This window comes from Ceratosolen solmsi, unplaced genomic scaffold (genome assembly GCF_000503995.2).
Source record: "Ceratosolen solmsi marchali unplaced genomic scaffold, CerSol_1.0 scaffold39, whole genome shotgun sequence".
Taxonomy (NCBI): Eukaryota; Metazoa; Arthropoda; class Insecta; order Hymenoptera; family Agaonidae; genus Ceratosolen; species Ceratosolen solmsi.
The window spans coordinates 3,452,328-3,463,155 of NW_011948433.1; the positions used below are offsets into that span (position 1 = coordinate 3,452,328).

The 10,828-nt window shown below is 34.0% G+C and overlaps 1 protein-coding gene across 1 annotated transcript in view; it reads right to left on the reverse strand.

Annotated features, from left to right (window-relative positions):
- Positions 1–10,828, reverse strand: part of LOC105364639 (probable serine/threonine-protein kinase HSL1) — a 35,720-nt gene that overhangs the window by 23,843 nt on the left and 1,049 nt on the right. The window lies entirely within an intron of this gene.

The following is a 10,828-nucleotide window of genomic DNA, read 5'->3' on the forward strand; positions in this document are numbered from 1 at the left end:
TCCCTCTCCCCCTCCTGCCGTATCGCTCGCTTTCTCTATCTCCTTTGCCTTTTTAATTACGATCGTCGCGCTTGCAGTTTACGGAAATGCACGAGGACCCTAACGATGTATCGGCGTCCTCCAGATGCCACCATAATTTGCACGTCGAGACGACCGCGAGCAATGTGGCGATGAAGGGGAACCTGGCCAACGGTGTGGGGAGGAGGGGTGAAGCAGGGCGGGATGGGTAGTGGAAGGAGGATATACCGGGGACGAAAAACGAAAGGAAATGAAAGGATTCCGGATTCATGGCGACGCCGACATTCGGAAGTCTCTTGGCGTTCTCGAGCGCTGGGACAAAACGACGAAGACAAAGAAAGGAGCCGAGCGAAGGCCGCAAAAAGTCCAGAGAACGTAAAGGACGCGTGGATTGGATAGGGGGGGGGGGGGATGGGGGGGGTACGGGGGGGGGGGGGGGTAGGAGGAGGAGAGCAACGTTGAGGGCACGACCGAGTTTGTAAGGAACCATGAATAATTCTTTCTTAGGCGGCTTTTAGCTCCCAAGACATTTCGCCAAGAGCTTACACGGGATGGAAATGCCGCGGCGATTTATAGGTTCTTTTCTGAAATTCGTTTTTTCTTTATTGAGATTTTGAATGGAGAATACCGTAGAAGCGAGTACCGAGTGAGTGTGTTGTTGTTTTGGAGAAGTAATCCGATGCTGCTTCTCTTTGTTCCGGAATGAGCGCTAAACCAGTACGCAATTATTCCACGGCTTATAAGGAATCAGTACAATTATGAAACGTGGAAATTTTCGCAAAATACGCTCAACCGCACAATCACGACAAACTCGTGGCCTTACTTAAAGTATATCCCTTGATAATAACAATTAGACTATTTCATTTTTCCTGAAATTGAATTAATTATTATTCACGACGTATAAGGTTGTGATGCGAAATTGAGTTCGTTGTACTATTATTATAATCAAAATCGTACTTTTTTCTTTTATCAAGCGTTTGTAGTGCCAATTTCTTAATAAATATTTTAAGCTACGATTGTTAATAATGAATGGGCAAAAATTAGTTTTTATCGATAAATAAACTTAGCTGTGTGCCAAAGATCATATTAGTTCAACCATCAATTATTATTTTGACTACAAATCTTCGGCAAATATTTTTTTAAGTCAACTAGATGACGCATATTATCGGTTCTATAATATTGTTATAACGTGAATAACGAAATTATTATTAGTAATTTATTTTAATGAGAAACGATCTTTTCGACGTTTTACTTGATTTTTACTAAACGCAATTAACATTACAAAAACAGTGAATTTTACTTATTTAATCTTGAATAATTATTACTCATATTGTGTATAAAAATGATTTGTATAAATTGACATATATGCAAATAAAATGGCATTATGTCAAATAAATTAAAATAGTTGATTTTAATGATCAAATGTATTCTTTACGTTTATTTATGTATAATGTATTTATTTATGTTTACTTATTGTTTTATTATATTTGCTGCTATTATTTAGATATTGACAAAACATTGCAATACCCAGAATTATAATGAGACAATTATTTATTATCTGTTTTAAAATCTACGTTTAGACATCATTCGAAAATCTTTACATAATTTATTAATAGACTTTAAAATTAAGTATTGTAGCTAACCATAGTGAATTGCTACGTTTGCTTACGTAAAAACCATTCAATATTATCAATATTTCTTATTAGCAATATAATAGATTCTTCATAATAGATTATTAGCAATAATATTTTCATGACATTGGAACATATACTTGAATCGCGGGGGTTATCGAGGGATTAAGCAATTATTTTAATTAAATTTCAATATCAGAAGTTGACATTTTTATAATATAAAATAATTCCTAAAATCTCTATTCCATATAAAAACTTTTAAAATAGAATATTAAATATAAGCATACTTATTATGAAAATATATATATAAGAAAAATTTATATTAAATATTTTATACTTTAGGATAAAAAGTATTATTATAAAAATCTAAATTTTAATTCAAATTGATGAATAATCTTAAATAAATTTAATGGAGTTGTAAAATACGCTTAATTTAAATCACTAAATCGATATACTTTTATCGAATAGAATAGTGAAGAAATTTATTTAGATTAATGTATTATGAAGCATAATTTTATCAATGTAATAATTGATTAATTTAATTTATAAAACATTGTTTTGTGTGAAAAGATGGTTAATTACGATATTGAAGAATGATAATTAATACTTTTTAACACACAATACAGTTTTAATTACTTTACGTAACGAGAGATAGATTTAAACAATAGACATATTCAACCAAAGTAGCATCTCTATGTCCCCTTCTTCATAATTTTCTATATTTATGCGTACAATAATACAGAATTTAACTACGCAGTCTAATAAATTCTAGCTACCTCACGACAATTACAATAGCAGCAACGTAGGCATTGCTAGCGCGTGTGCTTTGCTGTGACCTTTCATATTAGAAAATGACACGACACACACACACACACGCGCGCGCGTATATATATATATGTATGTATATATTCATACAATTAAGATGACGGAAACAATGTTAATGATTTTATTGTATTATCGTAACGAAATCGACTCTGAATTCATAATTAAATTTATCCATTAAAATAACGCTGTAAGTAAAACTTTTTCAGGCAAAAGATCATAATGGCACTTAACGAACGAACAAACAAAAAACTCCAAAAAAAGAAACACGAAAGATACTTTTCTCCGTCTTGTTTTGTTTTTCGATAGCGGCTATTGCATCAAGTCTTAACTTAAAAGGCTATGCTTGGCCGTAACCACATACGCTTTTCGTAAAAGTCGACTTTTTGTTTATGTAGAATTCAGTCAACGGAAGTGGCCAGCCACTCTAAAGTTAGCTCTAAATAAAACAACGTCGACAGTCAGCGCCAATTGTTTACATGCAAAATACGGGTTTAATAACGTTTCTTGCGGCGCGAATAATGCCCCTATTCCACATTCGTAAAAAAAAAAAATAATAAATAAATAAAAAAATAAACAGCTAAGAAAAAAAGACGTCGATCGGAAAAAAGCCGTAAGCATAAAAAAAAAAACCGTCCAAAGAAGGGCTGACCTTGTCCCGCTCTTCTCCACATAAATCCACTGGAGACTTATTTAATCGAATGGCTCGACGACGGCGCGGGTCGTGAGCCGATCGGTACTTCGCAGTTCTCGGTCTTTCGATGTATTTCGCCATCCCCGTTCTCCCTCTCCTCACGCTCATGCGTCCCTCCTGCTGGCGACGAAACACTGAGTCTCTGAGAGAGAGAGAGAGAGAGAGAGAGAGAGAGAGAGAGAGAGAGATCGAAGAGCTGGAGGTGGCGGTCGGCAAGGTCGGCGCCGGCCGTTGCTGGCGCCTCGCAAGGACGCTCGCCTCCTCGTCAGCGCATCATAATTCCGCGCGTACTCTCTTCCTCGTTTTCGCGCTTGTCCTCATCTGTCGGGAGGAAGTTCCTCGACCCCTCGGGCTGCTGCGCGGCTCGGACTGAATAAGATAAGGATAAGCGTAGCGTACGAGCGATCGTTAAAGCGAGAGGCGGCCTCGGACCTTACGCAATTAAGCCGCGAGTCTGGAGAAATGACGGGCCGGGGCGGAAAAATGCGCGGCGGATTTGCATTGAGGCGACACTTTTAACGATTGCCAAGGAAATTATGAAGCACGCGCGCGTGCCATCTTCGATGGTCACCACGAACGTGAAAGAAACGCTAAGAGAAAGGATAAATGCGGGCGCTATCGATGGTCCCTGTATGCGCGCGCGTTTGTTCATTTATCGGATTTGACGCGGGACGACGACGAATTTATGCGCGCGGGACAAAGAGTCCCGGGTGCTGATTTCCAGTTTTTCAACGAGCTTATCCTTATCGCGCTGCTCGTGCTACGAAAGGCAAATTTTTTAGGCGAGTGCATTGGCTGCGAGCGGAGAAAAACGATGGATGGAGAGGCGACTATCGTCGTTAAGCGCCAACAGCTGCGTCGCATTAAAAGACTCGACGGCTGTGATTAACGGAATGCGGAAGGATAATGGATGTAAGCGGCGGTCCGTCCCATGACTTTATTACTTCTTCCTATCGCTGGGACGAGCTACGATCATAATTCATCCCTTTGTTTTAAGTGCCTCTATATTATTATGATAATTCATAGTGGTGATAGTGACATATATAATAATGTAAGGGCTAGTGGCAAAATATCGCTCTATATTTCTTAGTCTTCGGTGCTCGTCGTAAATTCGTTTAATTGAAAAGGATACTTAGTCAAGATTCCGAGGCTGATAGATCTTATGGAGTAGAGTATGAAAGCACTGAAGAATGGACGACGAGAGGTTAGAGAGGCGCGTGAGCGGATAAGGATACGAAATTTTTGTCAAGAAATCGGCGAGGTCGGCTCGTTCCTCCTCCAACTTAATAAATGCAATATTTCATTGTAATTATCGTTGTAATTGCCGTGAAAAAGTCAATGATTTCGTTTAAAGGCTCAATCGCGCACATTGCTACCAAATTAAAACGTCGTATGGATTGTTTGGCAAAAAGGAAACATCGATTACAGGGGGTCGGAGAAAGAAGTCAATGTTATTGCGCTCGATGTGTCGACGCCCTAAGTTTTTGCTCAACGCCCAAAAAAAAAAAAAGCAAGGCGAATCAATCAAAAATATTTCGCTTCGAAAATGGAAAAACGAGTTCAAGACGAGGATGAATATGGCGCTGACGGTTATGGCGGCGATGATTGGAGGAGGGGGCGTCAGAGTAGCGACGGATTATTGTGATATCCTGCGAAGGTGAGATATTCGTGAAATGAAAAAAGCGCAGGTATCATGAGGTATTATTGGGGTAGAGAAAAACGGTTATGCGCAGAGACAACTAGATAAGGTCAAACTCATTGGATGCAGTTGCTTCAAAGCAGAAAAATAGAAGCTTGTGCTTGGGTCATTGTAGATTACGAATTTCGTTAGATTACGAATGCCGATGTAATGACGTCGGGAGTCGCAAATACCCCGTTTACGCGTACGACTTACGCCCACGTAGGCATATAAAGCGAAATCGTTACGTTTTCCTTCTTTTTCCCCTTGTTTTCTTATTTCTCGACATAAGGAGGCAAAAGAAACGAGCGGCCCACGTGTCCAACGGTGGTTTCTCCTTTGCTCGGATTTGATTTTCACATTTATCGCCGATGCAGCGAAGGGAGTGTAATTTATTTCGATACGAACAAATTAGGACGGGTTTTATAATATTTCGATGGGATTATAAATTGTTGTCCGTGCTTTTATGACACTTGACGAAGAAGTGGAGAAAGCCATAAAGACTTTGATAAGTTTTCGGAAGGAATAACAAAAGTCAAATTAGCATAAGTCAATCGCAGTAAACATATTAATCGTATCGCTAACTACCTGTAAACTTGAAATACTTTCCCTAGATTTTTCGAGGCGTTATGCTGATTATTAGATGTCTGATAAAGGTGAAAGTTACGGCTCTCTTTCCTTTGAATTGTGAAATAATAGCGCATGGAACCATCACTCAAATATTCGACTTTCTTGCGTATCCTTAATAATGTCAATATAATAAAAACGAAGGAAAAACAAAAGGTCGAATATGTAATCATTGGAGACTAACTCCTGGCATCGACGAATTCAAATTATCTTAATAATCAGGTTTTTTTTAACTATAAGCATTTTCTTATATTTAGGACATTAATATCTCGTATGTGCGTGCAATGTAGTATTGGTCAAATAACATTTGTACGGTCAAGAATATCGCTTCAAATAAAAGTTTCAAGAATAATTGTGCAATGAAAGGCGACATAAACTTTGTAGATGCGATTTCTGAATATTACATTGGAATACAATGACGCAATAATTTATATCAATAGCATATTTCTGATTACAGGAATCGTGTTAGGAAATAAATCGTTAATTAATTACTAATTTTAAAAGCGGGGGTTAAAAATTTTTTTTCCAATCATAACGAATAATGATACGTCCACGTATAAGGAAAGTTAATAAAATCGACATCAAACGTCTATGCCGGATATAGAAAAAACATGTTAAGAAATCAATAATGATATATGATTTCAATCTTTCTTCAACTGGACGCACGTAATTATGATAGGCGCATGAATTAATTCGCAATCCTCACAATTAATCAGCATAACTGCATTTCGAATTTAAATATCTCGGCCGATACATCAACATTTTAAGGTGTTAAATCTTGTGCTAAAATAATGAAAAAAGCACATATAACTCAACGCCGCTCATAACAAAACCTCGTAATGAAGTATTGAACACGACGTTATACGATAAACGGCATATCATGCAATGTATTCCTTTTTCATTTCAATTGAAGAAAGTTCACTCGGGGCTACGGAAATGATTCGATCTGCTTTATGTAAATGTATTTTGATTAACCGTACGTGTCAAAAGTCATGGAGATAAAAAGTATTTCGGAGAGGTAGCTTTGATGTTAATGTTGGAAAAGGTTTGAAAGAGGGTCAAAAATAATTGAAAACATGATTAACTTTTGAAAGAAAATCCTTTCGAATTATAATACCGAGCTTATCCAACAATTCCAATATAATGCATAAATAATTTTTATGCATTAAGCACAGCTTATTAATCTGATTCGCTAATACTTATGCTTTCACACTTATAACTAATTAATAATTAATATATTTAATATTTCATGCCTCTTTTAATTATATTCTTTAATATTTTATATATCATAATAGAACATTGTCAAGTTTATTAATTTTGTTTCAAAAGTTTTGGTTTTTTTTTTTTTTTTTTTTTTTTTTTTTTTTTTTTGTAAAAGAAGTTGATGCTATCGTTATGAATCTTAACAATTCAAAAATACAAAAATAAAACACCATAGACTCGCATATTTATCTTAAATTTACTGGAAATGATTTTGATAATATATCGGGCTAACGTATACGCATACATTCTAGCGTGTAACAAATGTCTTAAGTATAATTCTAAGTTAATTTTCATATCAAATGTGATATTAATGAACGTTAAATGTAGTAAAGAAATTTTTTTTTTTTTATTAAAAAACATATTTCGGTAACATTGGCCTACAGTTTGATTAGCCTCGATATAAATAACACTTTCTTAACTATTTTGGGTCTGTATGGTTAGAAGAGCCGAGAATCTCTCGTGTAGATGTTGGATTATTTTTGATGAGCTGTCGACCCGTAATTTACATTTACACAAAAAATTCATGAAATTAGACATTGATGAATCAGCAATTGTCACATACGAAAATTCTTCTTTCTTTCGATTTATCTTATTTTCACACAACTTTGTTAACTTTTTCAACGAACGATGATTAAATCTTAAGCAAGGACCGATAATATCCAAGATAAGCTAAATAGTTCCTATGCGAATCGATAGAGATACGACAAAAGTTAAATAAAAATTTTCAATTAAGCTCGATATTTACGGCTCGTTAACGATATATAATACGTGCAAAGAAAAGAAGATTAATCGCGTTGGCTGAATAATTTACGACGATAAACGAACGCGTACATACTTTTAAATTCACTCTGGCACTAAAGATTTGATCCCTAAGATTCATTTAAATCCCACGATACTTTCTTTGTATTATTGATAAAGACTTAAGCACTTAACGTAAAATAGTCAACATTAGCAGTCGATATAATTGCCCTTATGGTAATGACAATAAATTATATGGCCAATTGAAAGGAAAAAAAAAAAAACAAGAAGACGATTTACATAAACAAACATCTTAATCTATATAATTTTTACATCTCGCTGCTTTTCCGCTCGTCGTAACCGCTACTGAAACTTATTTCTCCAGATTGAAGTGTGAGATATGCAGCGCTGCCGCATACCAACGTTAAATTCACTTTTACTATTAGATAAGACCGAAACGACATGACGTTGAAATCCCCTTACAATTATGATCACACTCGGCTCATGGCCATTCGCAAAATCTTATATTGATCTTTCAATATTTCGATCGGTGGTAAGGAAGCGCGCGCGTCGCTCGCGAAACGAGAATATTAGAAATCGGAGTGCTTACAGCATCTTAGCGTGTGCATTAATTTAAAAACTTTCATTGCGAAGATGCTGCAGTGTAATAGAGTTATTTTTCCATCTTATGCACACATTTATGTTTTACGATTATTTTAATGAATAGTCATTTTCATTAACGAGTTTGCGCATCGCGCATATCACGTTATTCGTGAAAAAGACGTGAGCGCGAACTCGTTTTAGAAAAGTACGACGTGTTTATTATGGAAATTTGAGGGGAAATTAATGCGTGCAACATTCAGCGGATTCTACTATTTTTGCGATAAATGATTAAGGATTTGTTAAATACGAAACGTATTATTATTACGGTACAGTTTAATATTTACCGCTCGTTTATGTGTGCAATTATTTTTCAGACGTTCAATATTTCACTGAGAAAATTCAACGGTTATTGTACGAATCAGCCGAATGCAATTCCGAGCCAAATACAAATATGATTATTTTCTTATAAATTTTTCATTCCTTCTTTCAATCTCCCCATCCTCGTGCAATATTATTACAATATTACGGATGATAATATTTTTCAATAATAGTTCGCAAAAGTACTCATGTAAAATCAATTTATTTTACGCTCCTCTTATTAGTCCATTTTCCCTTTACCTATTGCAATTAGTATTTATACGCATTATGATAAAAATAAATATTTATTATGACGAGAATTTCGACCCGTAATGGCTCGTAGAATCAGAAAATAAAAAATCTTTCTATTCGTAATCAATGATAAATTTTCAATTATTTTATCCGAAATCGATAAAGTGCTTTTATATATTCTAAGCTATGACGTCATAATCCTAGGTTGTACCAAGCACTGATGGTAGCATGAATTTTCCAAAATTTCATTAATCAATGAATTGTGCGTATTGTATTTTTAGTCTGTCACCTTATAGAGAAGTAGCTTGGCGGGAAAGAGATGAATTATTCAGCATGTTTCTAGATACATAATTTTATTCAGCATTTCTATGACCATCAATTTTACAGATTACTATGGGACATTATTTAACTTAAATAGACAATGTTCAATTTTACGTATAAAGAAGCAACGTTAAGAGCCTTGTCTGTTTCAAAATTAAAAATCAACTGATTCATAAGTTATTATTAATGATTATAAACATGCATCATTTTATAAGTATTGCGCACAAAAAGTTTTTAGTACTTTTAAAATGACTCAAAATGAATAATTTTACGATCGTAATATACCAAGTATATTTTGTAATAAACTGTTCAATATTTATAGCTATTCAAATAAAATACATAATAAACTACAAAGTCATCAACATTGATGTTTCATTCATCAAGAGCAAAATTCTGATCTATATGTAATATATAAAAAATTTCGAGTGTACTCTTGCTTGTTGAATGCATTGATTAGACCGAATTTCTTTAAAATTTCCTTAAGTTTGTAAATAATAAAAAACAAAAAAAAAAAAACAAAAAAAAACTTATAATAGGTCCCAAAATAACTTGTATGTATCAATAAATCAATACAGTTTGTAAACTGTCCTTAACACAAATATTTAGGCTATGAAGAAATCCGCGCGGGCGCGTCTGCATGCGCGCACTCACGCACACGCGCTAAAGATATTATAAGGAACTTTCTTTTAAATTCATAAGCAGATTTCTCGAATAAATTTCTTTTACGTATGCAATATATTAAGCAGAACAAAACAACGTTTAAATGCTAAATGTCATTAAAAACATTGAACTATATATTATAAATTAGGAATTACCGTTAAAAAAAATAAATAAAAATAAAAAATAAAAAAAATCACAAATCATTTTATTCGCTAAAAATCCTGAAAAACCATAGCTTTCAATAACACTAAATGATGACACAATTTACGAGGACTTTTGATGTATTAAGAACCATGAAAGGCTATTTTTTAATTTAGCCCTTTTTATTACTTATTATTATTGATGAGAAGGCAAAAATTTCCTACATTATAGGTCTACATATCATTGGTATTATCTCATTGTCATTCACGTGACGGATTACAGAGATACGTTGTTTAAACGCACACACGCGCGCGCGCACTTACGTATGTTAAAACAACGTATTTCAGACTATTAATATGCATACGCGTGTCGAAACAATTTATTTGAAAGTACGTAAAGTCTGTGGGTTCAGGCACGCGGTTTGTATGAGTGCGTAGTTTTAATGTGCTAGCCGCTCAATCGTCTTGAATGCGAATCGTAAAAGTACATCGATACTCTCTTGTTTACATCTTGAATGTGAGTGTGAGTGGTAATTTATTTAGGAAGCCCCGAATGTCAGAAAAATTTTCAAATCTTTTTCTCCATACGAATTCTATAGCAATTCTGTAGCAATTTGCTCATCATTTCTTCTATTACTATTATCATTACTATTATTATTATTACTATTATTATTATTATTTGGTATTATTATTATTTGGTATTATTATTATTATTATTATCATTATTATTATCATTATTATTATCATTATTATTATCATTATTATTATCATTATTATTATCATTATTATTATCATTATTATTATCATTATTATTATCATTATTATTATCATTATTATTATCATTATCATTATTATTATTATTATTATTATTATTATTATTATTATTATTATTATTATTATTATTATTATTATTATTATTGGGTTTTATTATTATTATTTTCAAAGAGATATATCCATTATCGTTAAGAAGAGGACACACTCTTATTACCATTAATTGCACTTATCGTCTCATCGTAATTATGAC